Source organism: Saccopteryx leptura, chromosome 1 (assembly GCF_036850995.1).
Source record: "Saccopteryx leptura isolate mSacLep1 chromosome 1, mSacLep1_pri_phased_curated, whole genome shotgun sequence".
In the NCBI taxonomy this organism is placed as follows: Eukaryota; Metazoa; Chordata; class Mammalia; order Chiroptera; family Emballonuridae; genus Saccopteryx; species Saccopteryx leptura.
The window spans coordinates 203577539-203605444 of NC_089503.1; the positions used below are offsets into that span (position 1 = coordinate 203577539).

The 27906-nt window shown below is 43.6% G+C and overlaps 1 long non-coding RNA gene across 1 annotated transcript in view; it reads left to right on the plus strand.

The window, feature by feature from the left end:
* The first annotated feature begins 16962 nt into the window (after window positions 1-16962).
* LOC136405637 (uncharacterized) overlaps window positions 16963-27906 on the plus strand; it is a 68967-nt gene continuing 58023 nt past the window's right edge. The window contains exons 1-2 of the long non-coding RNA XR_010751549.1: window positions 16963-17073; window positions 22527-22732. This is a non-coding gene — a long non-coding RNA (uncharacterized lncRNA). The remainder of the gene's footprint in view (window positions 17074-22526; window positions 22733-27906) is intronic.

Sequence of the window (27906 nt, forward strand, 5' to 3'; positions counted from 1 at the left end):
TGTCACGGACCAGCCACAGGCATGTACTTAAAGGAGTCAGCAGGGCCGGGTTCCAGTGAAACTTGATTTATAGACACGGAAGTGTTAATATTTTGTGCACCAACCATTTAAAAATGTGAAAAACACCCCCCCCCCCTCCCTGGAGTTACCAAAAACCCCACCGGCCACATAGTTTGGTGACCCCTGCTTGAGCGGTATTTTCGTGAGGCGGAGTGAACAGGATTGCATTGGGAATTAGGAAGTGACCATGTCATCTGACCTCTGATCTGTAATACATTTGGGAGTGAAAGGGTGCACTATTAATTACATCGAGAGAACAGGATTAGTAAAATCGCGATATTATACCAGGCAAGTCTGAACGAGGAGTCATCCTAATGTTAAGGATTAGAGTGATGGAAACAAGAAGATTGAGAAGAAATTGGGTTTTTTTTTTTGGGGGGGGGGGGAGATGGCTGTAGCAATCCTGGGTGTCATACAGTTGGGACAACATCAACCAGCAAAAAGACACTCCACCCCCCCACAGCCAGAGGCTGTACAGCAGGACACCCCTATCTTTCTGACCGGAAGTGGGTCATGACCTCTTCCCTAAAGCAGTAAATGACAAAGAGCATGGGGCCACCGTGACGGGTTAGTGTTTACCTGGTTTTGGCAGTTCTTACGCAGGACTGTGGCAACAAGTTACTGGACTTTTAGCATCATTGGCCCCTTCCCACTAAACGTCAAGAGTGCACCCAGGCATTGTGACACCAAAAAGAAAAAAGAAAAGGAAAACCAAAACAAGCGTCTTTCCATCCACCCCACACACATGCCCTATAGCAGGGGTCAGGAACCTATGGCTCATGAGCCATGTGGCTCTTTTGATGGCTGCACCTGGCTCGCAGACAAATCTTTAATAATAAAAAAAAAAGTTAAAAATATAAAACATTCTCATGTATTACAATCTATTTCCTACCACTCATATTCATGGTTGTGGGTGGCTGGAGCCAATCACACATGTCCTCCAGGATAACACCAAATTTTTATTGGTTAATGCATAGTGTACACGGGTCATTGTATGGCTCTCATGGAATTACATTTTAAAATATGTGGCATTCATGGCTCTCAGCCAAAAAGGTTCCTGACCCCTGCCCTATAGAAATGATACTAGTTTAGAACTACTGGCTTAGACCAAGCAGGATTTACTTGGAGCTGAATAGTATAGGCTCTTTTTCCTGGTTGGTTTAGTAGAAATAGAAGAATTGAGCAGTATTGAAGTTCTTTTGTCAAGGAATTAAGTAGGGTGAGGAATTTGGGTAGGTAACCAACATTGCCATGGGAAGTAAAAAGTGTTTCATACCCTTGATAAAATAAATGGCTTCTTCGCACTTGAAACCCTTCCTCTTTTCCTTTCTTCTTTAATTTTTTTTTTAGTTTTCTGAGCAACTTATTCTAAGCCCTGACCTGGTCTAGGATGGACACCCCCTCCCTCCTCCCATAACAATCTCAGTTGTGATATTCCTGCTTTGAATACTGCATTAATTCTCTGACTGGTGGCCTACTCTGTTTTCCTTCATTCCCACAGGACGGAACTAGTCCTGTATGCTGGTTTCCTTTACTTGGACACCTTTCTGCACCTACTTAAAGTAAAGAATTCAGAAATCTCAGTTGGCACTTAAAGGGCCCCCATAAATTCACAAACACCTTCTCTGTCCACCCCTTCCACAGCAGACCTAATCCACTTTTTCTATTACCCCTGACACACCCTCTATTGCTGTGACGTATTTCCCTTTACAATAACTAGTCTCATTCCCCTCCGTTGCTAAGTTCATTCCCCATTCTAAGAATTGACTCATGCTGTTTCCTCACTGAGAGTACTTTAGTACCTTAAAACAGTAACCATTTTATTATCTCTGATGGTTTTATAGGTTGAATGGGCTCATGGACAATTGCCTGATTTTGCTGGGCATCTCTCATGTGGTTCTAGACAGGTATTGTCTGGGGCTGTGACAATTTGGAGGTTCCACTGAGATGCTATAATGGCTAAGCCCTTCTTCCCAGTGCTATCCCAGGGCCTCCGCTTCACATAGCCCAGCAGAGTAGCTCAATTTCTTACACAGTGGCTCAGGACTCTCAAAAGTGCAGAATAAAGAGCTTCCAGGTTTTTGTAGGTCTTCTGCATGGGAAGAACACATTCTATTGGCTAAAGCAGTCACAAAGCCAGCTCAGTTTCAAGGAGAGGGGACATAAACTCCACCTCTTGATGAGAATTGGGGAGAAGAATAACAATTTGTGGTCCTCTTTAATCTACCACACAGTGTCTAATGGTGGCAGGACCAAGTTGAAAAAAACCCTTGGCAAGTACACGTGGCAGGGTGAATGAGAAATATTCAATACATCTAAGTCACTGAGATATTTGGCGTAGCAAACAAAGCCTCATCTTTACTAATAACAAAATTTGGTACCAGAAGTAAAGCACTACTGTAACAAAAAAACTAAAAATGTGACATTCACGAAAATGGAAATGTTACAGATGTTAGTGGTTGGTAGGCAGCATCCAAGAATCTCCCAGCAAATCTAGCTCAGAAATTTGAGCTCAATAAATATTTCTCAAATAAGAGATACTGTTTCTTGTAGTTCTGTTATATTTCCCTCTTTTAGGGGAAAACACTTCTTTCCCACATCAGATGTTTCTCGAAGTAAGGAAGGGATGCCACTAACATACCACCTGATCTGCTATTCCATTGCTACTAGCAAGTTTCCTGATGTGTAAGTTTGGCACGTGCAACCCACCTTCTTCCTTCCTTTCCCCTTTTCATGGAAACCAGGCCACCCACAGAAAGTGTGCTTTCTGCTCGACGGCCTCTTTTTTTTTTTTTTTTTTAAGTTGGTCACCTTAATAATCACAACTTTTAAATTTTTATTTATTTATTCATTTTAGAGAAGAGAGAGAGTTAGAATGAGAGGGAGGGGGGAGCAGGAAGCATCAAACCCCATATGTGCCTTGACCAGGCAAGCCCAGGGTTTTGAACCGGTGACTTCAGTGTTCCAGGTCAATGCTTTATCCACTGCGCTACCACACGTCAGGCTTCATACCACACGTTTCTGCTGCCCATGCCAAGGGAGGCCTGGGATAAGTTTCAAAGATACTTCCTCGGGGGGAAGGAGAGCCTCTGTTTTAGGAGCTCAGTTCACTGCCAGGCAGTAACAAAACCTCTTGTTTGAACTTGAATTCACAAGAGCAAGGGATTTCAATGTTGGACATCGATAATTTTGGACTTGAACATGAAATTGGTACTAATTACTTTGGGCTGTACTTTAGAACAAGATAATTTAATCTCTGAACTTTTCATTTTCCCTTGGAAAACTCATGCTGAGAGATGTTCATAATGAAATTGACGCCATCTTTTTGGCTCTTGGTTTTTAGAGCATTTTTCTGTAATCATTTGATCTTTTAGAACTTCTGAATATATTGAATCAGGTAGTGGGACATAATTTGAGATGGGCATAGGACTGGTTGTGAATTATATATAGCCTTGGGTTCCAAACAGCATTAGAGCTGATTTAATTGGTGTGTCGTTCTGACCCAGTCAGCATTCTGGGAACAAACTCGACTTGACCACTGGCCCCAGGAGAGCCCACAAAACAGGTGGAAACAGGAGGGGAGAAGTGGCCTTAGGAAGATGGGATTGGGACTACCCTACTTGACTGTTGACTTCTTACCCAAAGGGAATAACCATATCCCAAGTTGATCTCATTGTGTAAGCTGAAAGGGATGAGGCAGTTTTTGCTGACACACCTTCCCCAACATAATTTCTAAGTTGACACGTAAAATTTGTATTCTAAATATAGCTTCAAAAGGTGTAATTTCTGGTGTACTATAAATATGAATATTTTAAAGTGAAAGGGGCTATGCCTCTTAAAAGAGCATTTCATGAAATTAAATCCTATAGAAACTGAACACTTGCTATCATCCATTTTACAGAAATTTTACATTATTCTTTTCTCTCTTTGAATTTGTCTTTTCATTCTACTTCCCCACAGGAAGTTTAAAAGTATATTTTGTCTCCCCCTCAATTCCAAAATATGATAACTGGATTATTCTTTCAAACCACCAAAATAATACATGTTCTTTGCAATAAGCCTAAAACACAGAGATGTGCAAAGAAAAAGATAAAACTTTTTCCTCTCACAATCACATACAAATACTGTATACACAGTGTGCTTTTAAATTTATATACTTTTTTTTTAATTTGAGAGAGAGAGAGGCATCAATTCATTGTTCCACTTGGTTGATCCATTTAGTTGTGCACTCACTGGTTGCTTCTTGTATGTGCTCTATCCGGGGATCGAAATTGTGATCTCAGCACACCCGGACAACGCTCAATCCATTGAGTCACCTGGGCATGGCCAAAATATATAGTCTGTGCCATACAGTGTGTATAGTTCTCCCCTCCATCCCACCCTACCTCAACGATATGGACCTCATTTCAGTACCTGCTGGATTCCAGGCACTATGCTTCATCTCATCTACCCCACAACTACCATATAGGGTAGGTACTGTTAGCCCTATTGGGTGGACAAGAAACTGAGATATGATAAATTTGTTAAAGGTCATACAGCTAATGATTGTGGAGCGGCAGTTTGAACTTGGGCAATGTGGTTCCTGAGTCCACAGTGCTAGCCACTGCCTTTTACTATCTCCCAAATAATGCTATTTTTGTTCTTTTAAATAACTGCACAATATTTATTTGGATGTCCAGAATTTATTCAGTCATTCTCCTATTAATGAATGATGAAAGTTATATATTTTTTTCTCACTACTTAAAATGCTTCAGTATATAATTATCCAAAGCCGAGTTTGAGGTCAGAGGGCATAGTTATTGTATTATACATGGCCAGATTATGTTCCGAGGATTATGTAGCATTCTTACACACTAAGAAATTGAGGACCATATCTGTTTCCCTATACCCTCACTAGTCCTCATGATACTGATGTTTTTAAGGGTGTTTGTTTGTTTGTTTTGGGCACTGTGGTCTAAAAAAACAGTGCACCTTTGATTTGATTTGCATGTTTTCTGACTACAGGTGAGGTTGAGAATTTTTCTGCATGTTTTTGAGATATTTACATTTTCTTTTCCATGATTTGTCTATTCATTTCCTCTCCTGTTTATTTATTTCTGTTGGGTTTTGTCTTTTATTATTTGGGGGAGGGGTATTTATAGTAGTAATAATGTTAACCCTTTTTCTGATGTGTTCAAATGTTCATTCACCTTTTCATTTTTTAAAGGCATCCTTTATAGAAATGCTTACTTTTCATGTGGTGAATTTGTTGGTCTTTTCCTTCATGGTTTGGGGCTTTCTGAAATTGACAGGTTTTAGGATCTGTCTTCATTAAGGACTAGACACCCAGGCACCATTGTCCTTGGAGGATGCTTGATGGGCTTTGATAAATTTTGTCTAAGACTCTTTGACCTTTGCTGCTACTTCCCAATCTCCTTCTGAGGACTGTTCTTTCTTGGGACTTGTTATTACATTCAAGCAAAGCCATTCTGGCCTGGTTGTCATTTGTCACTTATAAAAGTGTGTTTGCATGTCTTTGCTCTGAAATGCTATGTGCTAATTTTCTGTTTCTTATTCTTGGTTTTAACAAGTAATCACCACAGGGTCTTCTGTGTTTTGAGTTTGGGGCATCTTTAGCCTGAGTTCTTAAGCTTTATAGAAGCAGTTTAGAAGGAAGATACGCACTTGGTACGAGGACTGAGGATGGTGAAGGTAAATTGGTAGTGGGGAGGTTGTGGGCTTGACAGTGAGTTGAACTCTCTTTGATGGTGTGTAATCCCGAGGAGGCTGTTCCAAGCCTCAGGGCTTTTTTTTTTTTTCTTCTCATAAAATGGAAGTGATAGTATACTGCTCTGAGGCCACTCTTGGACAGTGCAGGTTAGCCTCTAATAGTTAATTTAGAAGTTTCTTCCTTTTTTGGTCACCCTTCAAGAAAACTTGAATGAAGTCAAGCCTTTACCAATTACCTTGGTACTCCTTTTGGCAAAACAAAACTCTTTTCATTTGCTGTCAGCCCATAAAAAAGGGTTAAACTTTTTTGGCTTTAAAACTAGAATTCTGTACAGAGTCTCTGGAATGCACTGCCCATGTTTCATTATTGAAAAGAGAAACACTTAAACTCTCGGTGGAAATTAAATTTGAGTTCATGTTACACAAACCATGGCTTAGGACCAAGGATCCCAGATAGAGCATGCGTGGGTGGGGATGGACACTAGGGACAAGAGTCTGGCCTGCTTCTGGGTGGATTTCAAAATGTGCACAGAATTTGTTACAAGTCTTCATTAATCAGCCCATCGAAAAGAAAGTTAGAAGATTATCCACCAAGCCTGTGCCCTCACTCAGACTGGTGATCATGAAACCAATTAGTGAAGACAGTTTGTTGATGACTCATTTGTTGGTGTTCCTAGATAACAGCCAATTTTAGGGGATTTGGAGCTAAGTACTGGGGCTGAGACGCTAAAGAGAAGAAGTGAGTTTCAGGAGAATGTATGCCTAACCTGGTGTAATGATCTGTCATCTTCTCTGTCTTCCACTTGACCTTGAAGACAGCACAGACCTGCTCTTCATTGGGATCCAATAAACTAGGGGAGGGAGCATTAAACCAGCTCCCAGCTTACAAGTCTTGCTGTCCTTCAAGCTCGGGCCTTGGAGGGTTCAAGTTTTATGTAGGAATGTAATGCCACAATGTATAAGCTATTTGAATATCGTATTTGAGTGCTCTAAGATACTGTGTGGGATGGTGAGTGTGTATCCACGAGAGACGGAGGTGAGGGACAGGGCGAAGGAGGTGAAGAGGAAGGCAGAGTTCCTGCCCTCAGCGGAGCTGGCAAACTCATGTCTAGGAGCCCAGGTGCATCTAGTGGCGCTGCGCATGTAAGAAAAGGAACAGCGTGAACACAAGTGACAGCAGAGACTGTATTCACTACAAGAGAAGGTGAGGGTGGGGGGAAGCTGTGACCACCGGGAGTGCGCATCCCTATTTCACAAGAGCAGCCCAAGCAATGATCTCTCAGGTGGTTCTCAACATGTGGTCCCGGGACCAGCAGCATAGGAACCCCCTGAAAACGTGTTAGAAATGCAGATTTTCCCGCCCACGCAGGGCTACCCAATCAGGAGCTCTGGGGGCGGGGCTCTGCAGCCGGTTGTAACAGTCTCTCCCCATCACTCTGTTGCTCCTTAATGTGAATGTTGCTTGTGGGAGTTTGGACTCGGTGTTGCTAGAGCTTTTGATTTTCCAAGAAAATCTAGAGTACTATATTTTAATGGAAATGTACTGACTTTTACATATTAACAAAGGAAGAGACTATCTGTAATTTGGGGCGGGGCGAGTTAGGGGGAAGCACCCTGTGTAGGCCACACTGAAGGCCAAGGGGACCCATGTGTGGGCTATGCGGTCTCCGGGCTTCCATTTTCAACTTAAAACATGAAACATCTTGTTGACAGTGGAGTAATGGAACCCGTGGTCAGAGGAGAGACGTGACCCGTGGTGTGTGTGTGTAGGTGGGGCTGAAATGGGTGAGGTGTGAGCCGTGGTGCCGAGAACCGACTTCTAGCTTATATAAGCCATGAGTCCGGGTTCTCCCAGCCTGCTTCTCTGCGGGTCCAGGTCCTCCCAGCCCAGCGCTTCTCAGTCCACCTCCCTCCATGGTGAGAGATTCTGCTTCCCTGGGGCGCAGCAGAGGGGAAAAGCCTGCGTCACTGTCATGTCCTGGAGCACTTGCACTTTGTCAGGTACTCCTAAACTACTTTCACACCTATCCTTTCATCAAGTCTCGACAATCTTGTGCAACAGGTACGATGGGTGTTGTCCCCATTTAGAGCTGCCAGGATCCACTGAGTGAGGTGAAGTGATGTGCCCAAGGTCACACAGCTTGCAAGGGGTAAACGGAGACCAGACGTCTAATCTTATAATTTCTCAACCAGAGTTTTTCTCCCATGTGCAACTTTAATTTTAATTATGTATTTGATTACCCAAACCACCACGAATTCTTGAAAGGACGTGATGCGGCTCGCCTCACTGACAGGTGACCTGTCTTTCCAGGCCTGCTGGCTGAGCCCCTGCCCGTCCCCTCCACATCTTCTTTCACCTCCTGTGAACCCCCTGGAGCTTGTCTGGGGCCTCTTCCTGTCACCAGCTCCGCTGCTGGGCTCTGTCTGTTCACGGGGCTCTGGGTTTCCCTGTTCTGGCGTGTCCCGCGACACACTGAACCTCACAGGGACACTCTGAACCCAGAGCTGTCCCCAGTACAGGTGATCTGTGACCTGGGCATCAGATGTCTGGAACTGGATCGAGCACACTGACGCATTTTACACAGACTGCTGAGTAACTGCCAAAGCAGCACCTTGGTGACGTGACAGATTCGGGTGACGGACAACATTCATCATCCTGGCTCTCGTGTTTGGGATTCTTCAGTGTCCTCCTGAGTCTGGCTTGCCATACAGCTGCCAGGCAGGGAGAGACAGAGAAGACAGACAGAAGGAAGACACGGAGAGAGAGAGAGACAGAGAGAGGCAGGTAGCTTCTTAGAGACCGAGGAAGCAGTGCTGCGCGGACATGCTGTTCCAGCACTGCCAGTGGTATCTGTCCAAGGCAGCGGACAGGGTGCCTTTTACCAGGACTTCACCTGGCCCGGGATTGGCTTTCATGACAGTTTTTATTGTGGACGGCAGATCGCTATTGGGAAGGGTGTGCTTCAGCTTTATCTCAGGTGCCTCCTTACTTTACAGGACTTATTCAGAAACTATACTCACTTCAGTGTGCAGATTGTGCCGTTTCCTCTGCATGCAATGAAAGTCTTATTTAAAGTCCTCATAGCTGTTTTCACTATTTTTCTACAGTAGGAATAATCAAGTGATAGTTGTGAACACTTTTTGTGCTGTTTTCGGTAAAACAGTTCGGAACAGGTTGATATCTCTCTCTCTCTCTTTCTCTAACACCTCTGGGCAGGAGAACCAGACCTTTATAGGAGGGCTATAAATTCTTGCAAATTGTTGAAAGACAGAAAAAGGCATATTGTTATGTTGATCTCCAACATCTTCAACAGCAATGTAGAGTACACAGTATTTCTCAGATGATTTGGAAAATGTAGGAAGAGACTGTAAATTCCCTCAGTGACCACATAGACTGTCACTTCTCTGTTTGCTTCAGCTCAGAAGTGTAAAGGCTGAAAGTGGCCAGGAATAATAATATCTAGTTGATACATCTGATGTATTCAGACTCACTTGATCCTCACAGTAATGTGTGTCCTGTTATTATCATCCCTTTACACAGGATGAAACTGAGGCATGAGGTTAAACAGCTCTCCCAGGTCACGCGGCAGAAGACCGACCACTTGCACCCAGGCAGTCTGTACCACGTCACTGCAGGGCTCAAGTGAGGGTCGGATGCTTCAGCACTGACACCTGTGCTGAGGTTGGCTCACAGACTAGTGCTGCTGTGTGGCACATGGCGGCTCGCGCTCAGTAGTCCCCCCAGATGCAATAGCCGGCGTTTATTGTGCCAGGTGTTACTGTGGGAAGTGCTTTTCATACCTTATCTCAGCAAATCCTCCCAACAGCCTTATTCAGTAGACACCATTTCACCTCCAGTTTGCATGTGAGGAAACTGAGACCTAGAGAAGTTAAGTCACCTGTTCAAGACAACTTGTAGGTGCAGGGCCAAGATTTGTCGTCATGCTATCCTGCTCTCCCGGCTCCTAGTGAGATCTCTGCTAGCACACATGTTCTGTATGCCGTGACGGTTGTGATAGGAACTTCCTGAAATCAGGGTGAAGGGTACTGTCAGAAGAGTCCAGCTTCACAGGGAATCTGGACATGGAGGTGACGGGGACTCTTCCCTCCAGTAGGATCCAAGCAAAGTGCATCCCAGTGTGTTTATGAAGAGGGAGGAAAGCATTAGCTATGAACATGGGAGTTCTCAAAATATTCACATGGTTGTTAGCAGTCTGGCCTTCATCTTAATCAACAATTAGCATTTATTTCTACTGTATTTAATACACCATTGTATTGTTTCCTTTTATTCATTCATTAGGCCCCCGTTGACATCTTAAATGTTGCAGCGGCTGACAATAGCCAGAAAGCTCTAGCACAATTAGTTGAAAATAGAATCAAATCTATATCAGCTACCAATTTCATAATATAACAGAATAATTCTAGTAATGTCAATTATATGAAGTAAAAGTATTAATATATAATATTAGGTTCTACATGATAATAACAAATGTCTAATTTTGGCATCTTCTCTAGATATCTCTTCTTTCAATACCCCACAAACGCTTATTCTCTGTCTGTCTCACTGGTAGGTTCTGGGGCTATCAAGATAAGTAAGCCATGGACCTGCCTTCAAGGAACATGCAGTCCCTATTGGGAGACAACCTATAAACAGTTCTGAAAACACAGAGGCCTGGGTGCAATCCAGAGTAGAGGAGATGGGCTGGCGACACTGGAAGAGATGACCCTAGAATGTTGAGGGTATCACACTGAGGGGGATGGGTTGAGAGCTGAGCAAAGCAGCCCAGGAATCAGGGCAATCCAAATCCTGGCTCTGCCACTTACTAGCTCAGTGGCCTTGGGTCTTTTTTTTTTTTTTTTTTTTTTTTTTTAAATCTAGGGAAGGGGAGTTCAATCCAGCTTACCTAGTTCTTTTTATTTATTTATTTATTCACTTTTAGAGAGGAGAGAGAGAGGGAGAGATAGAGACAGAGAGGGAGAGAGAGGAGAGACAGAGAGAGAGAAGGGGGGAGGAGCTGGAAGCATCAACTCCCATATGTGCCTTGACCAGGCAAGCCAGGGTTTCGAACCGGCGACCTCAGCATTTCCAGGTCGACGTTTTGTCCACTGCACCACCACATGTCAGGCCTGGCCTTGGGTCTTGACCTGATTTCTCTAGGCCTTTGTCCCCTCAAGTGTGAGATACTCTCAAGTTCACAGGCATGGTATGGTATACTGTATGTTATTTATAAATACAATGATTAGAACACTTACACAGATTGGTTTAGAAGCAGTCAGTACAACAAGAGGGCTGTTATTAGAATGTGAAGGCATTCTACACCTTTAAATAGAATGGACTTCAATTCATGGACTTTGTATAGATTCTGCTTATCTGCTCAAATATTAACTACTCGTCTAGCCTTTCTAGTCCCTCAAATTCTCCTACAATGCCACTATCTCTAAAATTTCCTATAGGCAACGATAGGGAAATACAGCCAGGGGAGATAGTATTTGGGCTAAGGTGCTGTGATGGCATGGAACAACCTTACCCCTCGGTGTCAAGAGTCTTTCATTTAAAATGGAAGGATCTATTCTGGATGAGAGTTTGGAGAAATCTGACTGACTCTTGATTAAGTGTAAGTTCTAGGATCAAAATAGATTTTATTCTCTTTTTCTTTTTATTAGATGTAAGGTAAAACCTAATCATTATTCTCAAAATAAGGAGAACATAAAACTTTAAAATATACAAACAAATGTCTAATTGATTCCAACTTAATTTTTTTTTTCTTAGTGAAAATATTCATCAGAAATGTTGTCCTCTAAGATTCCTTGAAAGGACAAGTAAAAACAACAAAATGAACCACCTTGGCTTTTAGTACAGATTGCAGACATCGTATTTTTTAACTTTGGGAAAGGTGTGTGAGTCCAGTGTTGCCCACTGGCCTGCACTGGAGCACCTGTCTTTCTCTTGCATAGTCACATCTGCCTTAGCAAATGCTCTGGAGGCAAAGGTCCTCTGGTGAGCTGCGCTGGAACGGGAAAACCCTCGTGGGCATGCCAGGCAGGGCAGCATGAGCCGGGCCAACTGTGAGCAGTACAGCCGCAGGTCTTCCTGGTTTCTCTTCGGGGTCTACATCCTTTCCTGTCTCTGCCCTTGACCTCTGCCCTTGACCTCTCCAGGCCATGCTGTCACAGGGCTTGTCTCCAGCCCTTCACTCTGCTACCCAGGTGTTCCCACTCATTCACAGGCCCCAGACCCTCCTCTCTGGAGCCGGGGGTCCTCCTGGTCACAATTCTCTCTGCTCTACCTTTATCAGAGCCTGAAAGGATCGTGAGGCCTGAATTTCGACCTGTAAATTTCTTACTGAGAGCCCTGCTATCCAGGGAGAAGGTGCCTGGGACCAAGCACCCCAGCCTCAGGCTGTGGAGACAGTGGCAGCAAAGACCCTGGCCACCCTGGCCCCTGCACGCAGGGCACTCCCACACTGCAGGTCCTGTTCCCTCTCTCTCGTCCCCACCTCCTCAACCTGGACCGCTCTCTTCCCTCCACCTCAGAGACTTCTGGGGCATAGTTTATGGTTTTCAGAATGCCCGGTGCTATTTTAATAACCCTTTATTAAATTTATTCATTTAAATTTATTCATTTTTTTTCATACTGTATAAAGTACTTGTTCTGATGCTGGAATATGACTCTGAAGGCCTGATATTATTTCTCTCTGAGAGTGGAGTTTATGACAATGAAATATATTGATGGGATATAATATCTTTATTAACAGAAGTAATTAGTAAACTGACTTTGTAGTCATTAAGGAATATCTTAATTTACTTTTTGACAGAATAGGGATGGGTGAATAGCAAGTCATGCATTAGCAGTTAATTTCTTATTTATCACATCCATAGTAAAATAACAGTAAAGAAAATAAATATCGTAACACTGCCTTTAAAATTCTACCATTGCAGATAATTACTGTTTTGTCTCCATGTGTTCTCTTCCGGGCCTAGGCTAGTGCACTTGGGAAGTGACTGGAGCAGGTTCTAAGGCGCTTCTGTGGTGGAGGAATTCTTGTGAAGAGTTGTGTTCTGCTTGACAGCTGTACTCCACTCTAGCTGTTAGCAGTCCCCACATTTGACTGGCTGCTTTAACCAGCGCTAGTTTATCATCTCAGAACTATGGCTGACCGTGATAGTGGTGAGATTTTTGTTGTGTGTGGGTGGGGTGGGCATGACTTGACCACCAGCACATGGGAGAGTAGCCATGTGATACTAGATTTTCACCGTATGTAATGAGTTTGTGGGTATTAATAGGCCTCTACACAGAAGAGCTAAATAGTTGCCTCCCTATCTTGACTTACTGTGTTCTGTTGACATCATGGAAAGTTCTCAGCTCCAGATAGACAATGGATGGGCCTGAAGCAATAATCTACCTTATCCTCCAAAAGGGACAGCAAGGTACATTCCCTGACTCTGGGGACAGAGAAAACCCCCTCTGGCCTCTCCTTCTTCCTAGTTTTCTTCTGAAATTGCAGATTTCTTATCTTGGTATTTATAAAACTTGACTGATTACAGAAATTATCTGAAGTGCCTGTGAAACACAGAATTTCCTGGGCCTTTCCCTGGTCTGTGGAATTAGAATTCTGAGGAACAGCTTGGTTTAAACAGACACCCTGGTCATCGACACAGATCTGGCAAACCCTAGTTTACTGGCAGCCCGTTTATAGTTGCTGGCTCACACATCTGCTAAGCCCACTTTTGAAGAGAGGTGGCCAGCAGTTCCCAGCTATGTGGGTCCTTCCTCCCTCTCACCCCAAGCTCAGCTGTGGCCACCGGCCGTGGTTCAGTAAATGTAGCACAGGGCAGGGGAGCAGGCTCCTGTGGGAAGGTCCTCCTGGACCAAGACCGTCGGAGGATGACCACAGCCTTGAGTTCGCCTCCGTGAAGGGGGAGAAAGAAGTAGAGAGATGGGCTATTATCTTTGTGTCACGTGCAGCTTTGGGATTCTGTTCCTCACTGAAATTATAACTGTACATCAGAGGGTGCGCGTTTGCGTGTGTGTGCACACACGCGCATGCGTTTAGAGTTTTTCCTTATGCTTTTTGTTCATGTGGTTATTGGGTTATTTTTAACTAAGTGTATGCACTGAGACGTTGCTCTCTCATTAATCCCAGTGGTATTAATTTGAAAGATAAGCAGAGTTTATGCAATTCTAGGTCATTGTCCCGATCTGGAATACTATTCCCTGAAGTAGGCTGGTCCTAAAGTTGGGAAATAGTGGGGCTTATTTGGGGTTAACACTCCCTTCCTGGGTCCCTCCCTCACGCTGGGGATCAAGGCCCCCCTGAGGTCCTCCTACAGCTCATACTGTCTACTCCTATCCCCACCCCACTTCCAAGGCAGTGCCCCACACTCCAAAATCGTCTTGTTCTCTCTGTCTCTTTTTCTCTCTTTCTCTCGTGTCAAAGATAAAATAGAATAACAACAATCAATCATACCTAGTAACTCTTATCTTCTAGACTGGTGACTTCAGCCAGCTGGTAGAAAGAAGGGAATGGATGAAAGAACTGTGTCACTGTGGGAACGACTGAGTCATGACTGGCTGGGTTAACAAGCCATCCCAAGGGCATTTACATTTTAAGACAATGCTTGCTAAGCCGAAGGAATTAAGTCTCACACCAGACAGTTTTCAAGGAGAGTGAGGGGAAATTTGGGGCAGACAGATCTTTACAATCATACCAGCAGAGCCATAGTTCACTCTGCTACCCAAGGTCATCTGTTGCTGTTGGAAACAGGTTGATATGGTGTTCAGCCAAGAAGTCCAGGGAAATGTACCTGAGTCTGGTTAAAGGGCAAGTTCAGGCCTCTCTCCCCACCCTTTGTCTCTCGTCTCAAACAGGGCATTACATGCGTGCTCTCTGCAGGGTGTGTTGTTGTCGTGGGAGCAAATGGATCGATCACCTGTCAGTGCAGGGCCCACCCCCGCAGAGGGAGTGTTTGTCCCCTGCAGAGCCAGGAACTGCACAAACCCTCACCCTCAGTCCAGTCCCTCGGTCCCATCCCTCCCTTGGTCCCATCCCTCGGTCCGGTCCCGGTCTGCACAATTTTCATTATTTGAGCTGTTGACTTGTGGACTAAGTCATGGGGGTTAGCTGCAGCCCTTTCACGTGGACGGGATCAAGAACCTTTGGCACGGCTCTTATCTCTGTGTAAAGGTGAAGAACTGACTGGAAGAAAATGTGGCACTTTATTCTGCCTCGTGTCAGTTGAAAGTTTAGTCTCTATAGCCCAAATAATAAATAAATCCAATTCCAGCAAGGCAGACTTTTTTTTTTTCATTCAAGGATTCTGGATTAGAAAATGCAAATCTTTTACGAGGTAAATGCAGAATAAACAACAGAGTAAGCACATCAGCATCCCCTCGCCCTCTGCTGACAAACAAACCTTCCTCATTCATCAAGCCCTGCAGTGCGGTGCTCTGCTCCTTGCTGTCCTTAGGTCCTTAGGGGTGATGAGTGCTGGGTGATGGGACAGACCTAGAGAGACGAGGCTGGATGTGGATCTCTCTCTCTCTCTCTTTTAAATTTTTCCATTAATTTGAGAGAGAGAGAGAGAGAGAGCAGGGGTGGGAAAAGAGAAGAGAGAGAGAAGCATCAATTCCTTGTACCACTTTGTTGTTCCATCTATTATGCACTCGCTCCCTGGTTGCTTCTTGTATGTGCCCTGACTGGAGATCCAGCTCGCAACCGGAGTGTGCCCGGAAGGTGCTCTGTCCACTGAGCTGCCCGGCCATGGCCCAGGACCTGGCTCTCTTTGCATTTTACTGCCTACCTCTTCCACACACATTTATACTTCCCATTTTCAATAAAAATCTGAAATCTTGGCAACAGAACTTTGATGGGCCTGATTTTTCTCATCTATGAGGTGTGTGGGATAATACTTGAAGAAACCTTTTGTCTCAAAAACCAATGATTACATATTCCAGAAGACCTCTTATTTTCCTGAGGACCTCTGATGTAATGTAGTACTTTGAGTGACTTCTTTGAAGTCGAGTGTTTATATTTCTTCTTCTTCAACTGGACGGGAAGAAGCAAGTGTAGATATTTTGTTATGAAACAGTGAAAAATTGATCAGTTATCGCTGTTGCTTCCTAGGTGCCAGCCTGTTCTAAGTGTGTTATGTGTATGTCTAGTCTAGTTCTCACAGCAGCCTTGTGACTGGTTGTCACTGTTGTGGCTGTTCTGAGATGGGGAAACTAAACCACAGGGGTTTTAGGTGACTTCGGTGAGATTCCACACTGGCTGTCTGTACTGCTGGGCTGTGGACCCGGGCAGCACTACCCAGCAGTCTGCACCTGTAATTCCAGAGCCGCACTGCCTCCACAGCAGACAAACACCTAGAAGAACGTCCTGCAGCATGGCAGGACAGGGTGCCTTAGGATTATGGGTAGGGAGCCAGGGAGAACTTCTGCCTTCTTGAATACCACTTGGATTTCTATTCATAATGATAATGTGTTCATGTGTTACTTAAGGCAGTTGAAACTACATGTTAAAATTATCCAAGGCCTAAGTCAGGTTATTAATTTCCATAAATTCATTGCTACTTTAAGAACTTTTTCAATTTGAATCTTAAAGCAGGTGGGGAACTTAGAGATCATTGAACACGATCCCCTTGGTTTGCTCCTCGGGCTTGGTGAGTGGGGTGTGTGTGTGTGTGTGTCTGAGAGCTCTTGTGCTGATGAACAGTTTTCAGAACTGACTCTGTGCTCACAAGTATGGACAGCGTCCTGTGGCACAAGTGAATCTCAATCTGTATAATTCTGATGTCTGAAACAGTGCAGTCCCCTTTCGAGATCTTGTTATACAGAATTATCCTAAAACCCCTAGGACATATATCCAAAAGGAAATAAAGTAATTTTTATAGATCCGTTTATAGCAGTGATATTGGAAATAACAGAAATGTTCAATACTAGAAGAATGATTACATGGTAGAGATCTATATAGTTATTAAAAATGATTGCTCTATGACCAAGTTGATACATGGCAATACTTAAATACTTAATAAGATAATATTAAGTGAAAAGGGAGATCCTAAAGTTTCAAGTACTTATATACATAGTAATTTATAGCTGTGTAAAAATATTTATACCTTAATAGAACTCTAGGTTATAAAACTTTCATGCACAAAAATAATTTTGATTTTAATGTTTTATAGGGTCTTTACTCAATAAATGTTTTTATTTTGAAACAATGTCAAACTACAGAAGAGTTGCAAGAACCTGACCGGGCGGTGGCACAGTGAATGGAGCATCAGAGTGGGATGCAGAGGATCCAGGTTCGAGACCCCGAGGTCGCTAGCTTGAGCGCAGGCTCACCTGGTTCGAGCAAGGCTCATCAGCTTAAGCCCAAGGTCACTGGCTTGTGCAAGGGGTCACTCGGTCTGCTGTAGCCCCCCAGGTCAAGGCACATATGAGAAAGCAATCAATGAACAACTAAGGGGCTGCAACGAAGAATTGATGCTTCTCATCTCTCTCCTCCTGTCTGTCCCTATCTGTCCCTCTCTCTGTCTCTGTCTCTGTCACACAAAAAAAGAAGAGTTGCAAGATTGATACTAACAACAAATCCTTCTGACCTCATTCATTTGTCACCAGTTAACATTTTGCCACCTTTGTTTTATCCTTTGCTTTCTCTCTTTCCACACACACACACACACACATATTTCTCGGAATCATTTGAGAGGAGGTGGCTTATATCATTCCCATTTACTTCCTAATCTGTCAATGCCTCTTTCCTAAAAGCAGGGATGTTCTCTTATGCCATTACCATGGAATTATTAAATTCAGGAAATTTAACATGAGGATATACTTTAACAAATATACAGTCAACTTTCAGTCTTTCTTCCAATTCTGAGAATTGTCCTGGTACCGTCCTAGTCCAGCGTTTCTGCTGCAATTCAGGACCCAGTCCAGGACCACATACTGCCTTTTGTCATGTTGTTCCTCTGGTGTCCTTTAATCTGGAAGAAGTCTGTGTTTCTTTGTCTTTTATGACATTGACATATTTGAAGAACGTGGGCTAGTTATTTTATGTTATATTCGTCTGTTTAGGTTTGTGTAATGTTTCTTCATGATTTGATTCACATTTCCCGATAATGAGCAGTCTGGCTAGAAAACTACAAAAAAAGGTCATGTCCTTCTCAGGGTGTGGCATCTGGAGCCACATGATGTCCATCTGCTCCTCATTGGTCACACTGAGCCTTGTTGATACTGACCGCTGATTGAAGTGTCTTCGGGAGTCTCTGCAGTACGCTTCCTGTCTCTCCCTTACAAATGATAAGCAGTTTGTGGGGCGATGCATTTAAGGACAGGTAAATATCACGCTCCTGGTCCCACACTCTCCTCAGACTTTGCATCTACCTCAGTTCCTTTTTAGAGTCCCATTTCCCACAGCTTATTTATGCATAGCCTTGGACCTAGGTAAACAGGAAAGCTGGAATGCTTTTGCTGAGGCTGTCCCCTTGCCAGTGTAGTACCCCCATCCAAACCTGTCTAGTTGGTACCATAGGTGAAGCCTGTCTCAAAATGCTATCTTCTTCCCTATCCTTAACTTCCTCTTTAAGCTCCAGGAGTACTGTGTACTTTTCTTGGGGGCACATATTAACTTCTACTTTGTGCTTGCAACTAATGGTATACTTCCCTTATTCTAGTTACTGGACAGCGAGTGCCTGGAGGGCACAGACAGCGTCTTAATCATGGCATCCTCTGCTGGACCCAGCAGAGGCACTCCAGGGGAGGCATGTGATCAGTGTTTAATCATGAAATGCATGTTTACCCTACTATTCTACCACTCACCAGCTCTTCAGGTGCTCTTTGAAGACCCAACTGCATTTTCAAGGACTTAGTTTCATCTGTTTAGCATCTCCTCACCTCCTGTTTAACATGTTGCTATTTTGCGCCTGAAATAAGAATGGAAACCCTTCAGTGTCTATCATTTCTGTATCCTTAGGTCAGGTGTTAAGAAAAATGTTGTTGAATGAATGACTTGCTTTTTTACACTGAGCTGTGTTTCATGTTGGCATCTAAGTCTCTTACTAGGGCACTAGGCCAGCTTCTCATTGCTTTGACGAGAGATAGGATGAGGTCTGCTGTTCTTCTGCGGCATTCTTCTAACATTTGTGATGGATAACTCTGTGTGTATTGATAGGAGAACATACCCCTAACTTAAGATTCCTCTTTGTATCAGCCTTAGAAACAAAGTATAACCTGCCAAAATCACAAGAATAGGAGCCAGGTTATTAATTTGTTCAGATAGTATTAATTTGTTCTAACAAGACATGTAAGAACAACCATTAATTTAGTTTGTAAGTTTAATGAATGATTGGAAGTACCAAAATTCTAAGTAGGTCAATCAAAAGTTATGGTACAACTAACTTGCAGTTATACTGGAAAAGAGTGTCCAGACAGATGACTCTAGGCTGTTTGTTACTTTATGTAGAAAATATATAAGATACATAAAGTCCATCTGTTCTAAAGTGTATTTCTTTATTGAATCTAAAGTGTATTTTTAAGTGTTGTTTTTAAAATGGATGAAAGCAAATAATTCTTCATAGTGAGGTTTTCCTTAGAATATAAACTGGCCTATTATCTTAAAAATAATTTTGTAATAGCTTTAGATTTCCATAAAAGGTACAAAGATAGTACAGAGAGCTCACTTATACACCTTACCCAGCTTCCCTGATTGTTAACATCCCACATCACTATATAGTTGTCACATGTTAGAAATAAACATTGGTGCATTATTATCAACTAAATCTAATACTTTATTCAGATTTCACTGGTTTTTCTCTAATGTCCTTTTATTTGTTCTGGGATCACATCTAGGACATCATATTACATTTAGTCACAATGTCTCCTTAGCCTCCTCTGGTGTGTGACAGTTTCTCAGACTTCCCTTGTCTTTGATGCCCTTGACAGTTTTCAAAGTTTTTTTACAGAATGTCCCTCAACTTGGATTTCTTCAACATTTTCTTATGGTTAGACCGAGATCACGGGTTTGGGGGAGGAAGACCACAGAGGTATAGTGCCATTTCCATTACATCATTTTAAGGTTTCGTGCTATTGGCCTGACTCATCTTGTTGTTGTTAACCGTGATCGTCTGGCCAGGGTAGTCAGGCCACCATGAAGTTACTTTTTCCTTCTTTTCTATACTCTACTATTTGGAAGCCAGTCACTATGTCTAGCCTACTCTAAAGAGTGTTTGGGGGGAAAAAGTTAAATTCTACCTCTTGGAGGGGAACGTATCTACATAAATTATTTGGAATTCTTCTGAGAGGGAGAGAGGTCTCTTCTCATTTATTTAATCATACATTTGCATCATTCAGTATGGAGTTATGGGTATTTATTTTATGCCTTGGGTTATAATCCAATATTTTATTGTACAAATTGTCCCATCTTTGGCCTTTGGGGCTCTTTTAGTTGGTCCCTGTGTCCCTTTGCTGTGTCCCATCATTTGGTTTTCTGAGCACTTCCTTATTTTATAGACAGGGGAATTGAGGCCAAAAGCGAAGGATGACTCTGACAGTGTCTTGTAGCCTATCCATGGCTGACCTGGGAGAAGTCCAGAGCCCTTTCGCTGTATCCCATACCTCGTGGAATGTACTCACTGCAAGGGTTGAAAGTCCATGGTGGGCTTACAAAGCATTCTGAAGCCTCGACAAGTTATTCCTGCCATTCCTCTTTCTGAATTGACACATTTTCATCTCTCATGCACTGAGCTCTTCAGAGTGAGAAATACTTTCTTGTCTTTTTAACCAGGACAGAAGATTACAATAATTATTTTTCTTCAAGTTGATCATTTCATCCATCAGCTCAGCCATCACTGTGATTGGGGGAGAATCTAAAGAAGAGAGGAGGAAGACATTTCACAGCTAGGATAAATATCTGTTTTCTATGGCCTTTCTGTCAATTCCTAAGCAATGTGTCACCAAGAAGCCTTGAAGCTATATTTTGTCTACATAGACAAATGATTATAATGAGCAGTTTCAAAAACACTAAATTTCAGTGTATGCGTCTAAAGATGTACATGTGAATGTAGCAGATGAACTTTTATGTGCAAAAAGTATTGCTGGGTTTTTTAGGGATATAAAAATTAAGAAGACATGATGTCTGTTTTCAAAGAGCTTATTACATAGTAGAGAAGGCATATATAGAAGCTTTAATCACAATAGAATAAAATAAGCATCATAAAAATAAAACTATTGATATCGTACTAGAAAAAAAGAATAATCGAATTCAACTCAGAGGATCAGGGAAGACTTTCTAAAAGATTTGAACAGGATAAGCAAGGAATTGAAAAATGAGCAAAGGTTGCTTAATTTGGTTGTGAGTTGGTTAAATAAATTCCAGAAATATAGGGAGAAAGCATCAGCATAGCAGTATGTGTAGAAGCCAGATTTCATGGGATTAAGAAATATTTGGGTGAAACAATGGAGGCCATGGACAGAGATATTTTGGAAAGCAAGAGGAAAGGGAGACAGTGATCCGCTAAGTGGGAAGGGTAAGAGATCAAGGGGCAGAGGGGACGAGGGAGGCAGTGAATAATTTGACCATTTCACCTGGCCGGATTGGGAAGCTAATCAAGCTGAAATGAAATAGATTATAGGATTGTGGGCTGTTATGAAGATCAAAGGCCAGTGGGATAAAAAAAAAAATAGGTAAATTGGGGAGATGGGAGATTACGGTCCTATAGGGTGAATTGAATTTCAGATTAAGGTCTTAGAAATGGGACAGTGGGTATAATAAAGAAAGCTGAGGTTTGACTATATTGAAAGAAGGCTGAGATGGAGTGAAGACAGTTTTCTGAGATTGAAGAGGAGGGGAGGCTATGATGGAGAATTCCAAATGCAGAGGAAGATCCACAAATATTGATGGAGGACCAGTTGTGGAGGAAGACATGGAGCCTGGTTCTGAAGTAATTGGGGAGGATCCTCCCGGTCAATGAACAGCCATTTGGAGGGATGACAGACTGTGGGAAAATCAGATGGTCTTCACTGGAAAAGAGAAGAGCTTATTAAATGACGGTTTTGGAATATAGAACAGTCAGTGTGAGAGGTGTGTGAAGAAAGCATAGAGAATGCTTATTTACATTAGAAGGGAGATCTAGAAGTCATATTAAAGAAGTAGACTAAGTGGAATAAGGCAGTCAATAGCTTGAGTCCATCTGGACGGGGATGATAATGTTGGGGACAGGTGGAAGGAGAGGAAGAGGGATAACAGAAAGAGATTTAATAGGGGGTAGGGAGTTCTTAAAACGTCCAATTGGACTGCTGGCTGGATTATAGGTCTGTGTGAACCTTTAAGTGGTTCAAAAGCTAACTACCATAAGTAAATATAGCTCAGGTGTGTCATATCATATAAATATTTTTGAAGACAGAATGGAGCTGTTGTACACCAACGCCTGCAATCCTTACTTCAGATTGACTAATGACACCATGAACCTGAAAAGATCAGGAGAGTTCTGTTTCTCTCTCTCTTAATGCAACAGATGTCACCATACATCAACATTGTTTTAAGAGTTGTAGTAGCTATATAAATACAATAATTATGTGTCCTGGAGGAATCATTCTCACACTTCTTTTGGGTAATTTTTACTTTCTTTGAAGTCCTATAAAATTGTAAAGAACAAGTTCCCCTTTGCTTGGGTAACTGCCACGCCATCTTTAAAAAGTGCAGAGAAGTTCCCCCCAATAAGCCAATTTCTAAAATAAGTCCTTTTCTTCTGAATTTCAGAACCCTCCTGTAAGTGGACAAGGTGGTGCTCATGGAGTCGACACGACACAAGATCCGGCATTGGATGCTTTGCACGTCAGACCAGCCTTCCCGTGTGTTAAAGCAGTGACTCGGCGATGCTCTTACCCTCCAACTTCATGTTTCTTCATTTGTAACATGGGAATGAAAACATCTTCCCCAGAGATTGCACATGAGGATGAAGTAAGGTAAGGTACTTGAAAAACATCGACTCCAAGGGCTGGGTGCTGAGAGCTCCCCTGAGGAACTCATATGTACACCGAGGTTGAGACTCTGTGGTCTAGGCTTTGTCTACATTCTCTTCTGGGTCTCTGGAATGTCCTGTAGGTTCTGTCACCAAGAACAAATCCGTGGTGCTGACTGAAAGGGAGAAGAGGGGAAGTCTTGTGGGCCGCTGAGGGGACCAACTCACCGTGGGGATTTTAAGTGAGGACTCTGTAGGCTGTGGCCCTTGACACTCTGCTCCCAACTCCCTTCTTGAGCTGCAGCAATCCACTCGCTTGATCCTTCTTGAGAAAGGATACCAGTTCCTCATCATTATGGAGAGGTGAACCCTGCTTCAAGCCTCCAGTTTTCCTGGCAAGAGCAGGGCGCAGGTTCTATTTATAGCGGGTCTTTGGACCAGAGCTCTGGCTTTGCCTCTGAACTGATTCTTTTACCCTGGTGATTGTAAGATCAGTTCTGATTCAGAGGTTAGGAAGGCAGTTTTCGAGTGGCCTTCTCACTCTTCTTTTAGGCCTTTCCTACTTCAAATATACATTTGTCTGGGAGTTGCACTTTTGTAGATGGCGAAGATGGCAAATTAGGAAATTAGCTTTAATTTTGCTGATTAGATTTCTAAATAAGATTATCCTTTTCATAAAATTGTAGGACTGGATTAATTCAAAGAATACCTAGACATTTTTTTCAGCCTTCAAAGGGTTACTCAAATCTTACCTCTCTCTTCTCCTCTTCCCTCCTCTCTTCGGTTGTCTCCTCCCCTCTCCTGTTCTCCTCTTCTCTCCCCTTTTTTCTTCTTCTTTTTCTTTCTCTTCCCTCCCCTTCCTTTCCTCATTTAGCTATTATCTATCATGTGTATAACCATATAGCTGTAAGTCTGTCTATTCTTTCTTTATATCTATCTATCTATCTATCTATCTATCTATCTATCTATCTATCTATCTATCTATCATTCTATCATTCTATCTATCTGATCATCTGTCTGTCACATGTCTTTGTCTATCTGTTTTTATTTTGTTTTGACGGCCATGAGTACAAAGAGTTTTAAGAGAGCATTCATTATCTGAAGTCTCAAATATCACTGGAGTTTGTTGGAAATGTTATATGAAGGCAGGTCAGTTATACATATTTTGTATCATTTATTGGAATAATGGATAAGGAAGAAGAGGACTTTTCTGGAGTCCAAAAAGACACAATTCAGGTAATGGGGGGAAAATGGAGTAAAGGAAACTTGTTGGTTAAAGGCTAGAATTTCAGGTGACAAAAACAAAACAAAACAAAACAAAACAAAAACAATGATAATCTCCTTTATCTCCCCAGAAGAAGAGAGTCTAGTAGCTCCAATTCCTCACCTGGCTTTATTTTCCTGTTGCCAAGAAATATCTGCCCTAAAGTAGACTATGGCACCTCTCACCTTTGGGAACATCCAGCAGCCCCACCACAGCTCGGGCAGTGACAACATTGCAATGACACCAGGGTGCTCCAGTGAGACAGCGCCTCCCCCGGCTCAGCCTGAGCTGCTCACTGATGACCTGTGCCCTAGGGAGACCCTCTTCTGTGTCCGAGGCCCAAACACCCCTGGGGAGACACAGGACTAAAGAACGACCCCAGACCTCCCAGCCAAAGACTCCGATGACACTGGTGACTCCCCTCCTCCAGCTCGAGGACGGCCCTCAGCACACCCCACACCCCAGCTACCTCCCTCAGCATCAGCACTGTTGCTCATCTCAGCACAGCTTTCTGCCTTCCCTGACCTGCCTCTGGTTCTTTGCTTCCTGGTCATTCCATGTTCCTCCACTGCACTCCCTGGGGTGCCCGGTTGGCCATTAGCACGCTCCCCTACGTCTCACGTCTCACACTCATCTCTGAGTGCTTGCTGCTCCTTCTCCCTCTGACCAACACCTGGCTGTCCCTCTCCCCGGAAGCTGTCTTTCCTTTCATCCCCTCATCTGCCTCAGGACCTGCAGGTCCAATAGGTCTTGGTTTCCATTTCTCTAAAATTCGATGGAGAATCCTTGATCCGCATCTCTCAGGGGGTTCTCCAGGGAATGTAATAATGCACTCTGTGGGGGCTCTTCCAGTGTCAGGCACTGTTCTGTTCCCTTGTGCATGGGTCACAGTCCCCCTCTCTCCCATGAGGCAGTGTCTTTGGTGCCCAGGCCAGCAGCCCAGCTTACACTCACTGTTACCGCCCCTCCATGGTCAAACCCGTCCCACTGCCACACTCTCCCCGCCCCTGCAGGCACCAGAGCTGGAGGGTGCTTTCGGTGGATGGACCAGAAAGCCTTTGTTGAGCTGCGTGGATTCCTTTACGGCTGTACATGTATCAGACTGTAAGCCCCCAAAGGAGCAGAACCAAATTGCTCACTCGCATTCACGGGTCTAAATTCAGTGCAGTGAGCAGATCGGTTTATCTGCGTGACGATGATGAAGAGGCAGGCGCTGGAAGAGGTTTTTTTCTTCCAGTATCTTGAACGCCACCCCTGAATTTTATAGGCTCCCTCTTGGCACTTTCTGGATGGTCTCCTTTTTTTACACTTGCATAACCGATTCTCCCCGGAGTGAAGAGCAGGGGGAGAGGTAAAAGGGTCTGAAAACAAACGTACTGTAACACATTCACTTTGGCTACAAAAATAAAACAGCCCAAACCTAGTTTTTCTTTCAGTCTTTAAATCCAGATGGTAGTAAAATTTGACATTTCAATTCTGTTTGTGAAAGTCATTTTGTTTTTAAATCGGGAAGAACTGTGGAGCTAAAAATTGTCTGAAGGACTAGGAAGGCCTGGTGAGACCTCTCTAGGCATGTTATTAGTAAGGACCCGGCATTTTAAAAAGGGGTTGGAAGCAACGGAGATGGAGTGGCACAGAACTGCATGGGTATGGCCCAGGGCCCGGCTCCCAGAGGAGTGCATCACCCAACCTAATCTGAAAAAGGAAGAGGATTGGCTTGAACAATGAAAGGAAAAGAGACATCTGGACAAAAATAAAGACTGTTTTGGTAGCCAAATTTAGTTAACTTTTTTTTTATAGTTCTCTCTCTCTCTCTTTGGTTCATATTTCTCATTCCATAAGGTGGATTATCATTCTCCACAGTCTGTTCTGAAATTAAGACTCATATGTAAGGTTTGTTTTTTTTTTCATAAATCAACATCAAGATCTAGTTTAATTAATTAAACTTGAGATTTAGGGGTCCAATGTGTTCAAAACCAGGCAGGAAGGCCCCCTTACAGAATACTTTATTGGCAGGTTTTACTTCTGACTGGGTCTGCTGTAGATTTACTCCTGGAAGAAATCGTAGAAACAAATCAGCATCTGTACGTGGTACACAGTGTTATCAGTTAACTTTCTTTGGCTGAAAGCGAAGAAAGCTTAATCCAAACAGATTTAGTAACAAAGGGGATTAAACTACCTTCAGAACTGGCCCGCTGGAGGGGAGAGGGGCGAGGTTGATGCCGCTGTGAGAGCTCTCATGTGTTGAATGGTGGGGCTCTGCATGCCCGGCTGCTTTGACCACTGCGGAAAGATGCATCAATGAGCTACTTTCTCACCTTTTTTCCAGGGAAGCGCATACTCTCTGGAGATGGAGAGAACACATTCCTTCCAATACTCCCTTCCTTTTACTAACCACATTCTGTCCGAACTCAGACGAGAATGTTATTCCTGGCCCTGGGCTGAAGGACATTTTCTGTGTGTGCCTTGCTAGTGTAGACGTGAACTGTGTCGTGTGTGCACGAGTGACAGTTACAGTTTCCTCCATGGGCTCTGGTTCGGTTCTCCTTCCCCTCGGACGATCTCGTCTCTGTTTCCTTCCACGTCTCCTCTTCCCCCATCCACAAATGCATCACACCTATGTGTGATGCCTGCACACGTGCATGTGTGGGTACACGATTGATAGTGACTATACTTATCAAAAGATAGGGCGTGTGCACCGGCCAGTCAGAGTGGAAGCCAGCTGTAAACAACTGGTACAGTTGTCACCGGATGGGATGGAAAGGCCGTGAAGAAGCTGAAATTGCATCTTAGATGAGGAAGCCGACTTTCAGAGAGACACAGAACTGGGGGAGGGAGAGAAGATCAGAACTAGGTTGTGAGTGAGAGGGGGCGGGGGAGGGGAGGAAGAAGGGGAGAGGCTACTTCTATCCGAATTGTCTCTGGGTTTGGTGGCCTCCCACTCCCTCCAGGGCTGTCTGTATTTACATAATGCCTCTGAGATCCCGGTTTCCTTTATTATTGCTTCATTGATTCTTCCACTAAAACCACCTTCTTCCCTTTAACAGCTGCTTTGAGGGACTCTGTGAGTAGAAACGGAAGCTGATGAACTAAAATGGACGAGTCATGCTTTACACAGCATTCTGTAACTCGCTGTAGTAACTTGGTTATTCCGTGTCAGTGACAGACATCTGCCAGCCACTTCAGGAGACTGAACCACGTCACCACTTTGTAACACGTGTGTCCGACATCTCTGGCTCTCACCCCTCACATCCTCTCGGCCCCAGTTTCATTCCACACGGGTGTTATCTTACATGTACCTGCATGTATTTCTCAGTCGCTGCCCTGAGGCTGCTCCCACCCTGCGTGGGGAGCCCACGGGGACCCACTCAGCACGGAGGCATGGGCAGAGTGGAAGTGTGAGGAGGTTAACCCGCATGGGACAATCCTTGCCAACTGGTGATAAGAGCCAGTGGGTAAATGCTCCCCGAATCTCTCACGTGGGCTGACAATTGAGAGGAGTATCCAGTTCCTTAGAGCAGTGGTCCTCAACCCCCGGGCTGTGGACCAGTACTGGTCCTGTGGCCATTTGGTACCGGTCTGCAGAGAAAGAATAAATAACTTACATTATTTCCATTTTATTTATATTTAAGTCTGAACGATGTTTTATTTTTAAAAAATGACCAGATTCCCTCTGTTACATCCATCTAAGACTCACTCTTGACACTTGTCTTAGTCATGTGATACATTTATCCATCCCACCCTAAAGGCTGGTCTGTGAAAATATTTTCACATTAAACCAAATCGTGACCCCAAAAAGGTTGGGGACCACTGCCTTAGAGGACCTGGTTCCTTAGAGGCCCCCCAGTCGGACCTCTGGTTTCCCGTAGTTTCTGGTTGGATGATGCACCTTGATATTATGTTTTCTTCTGCCC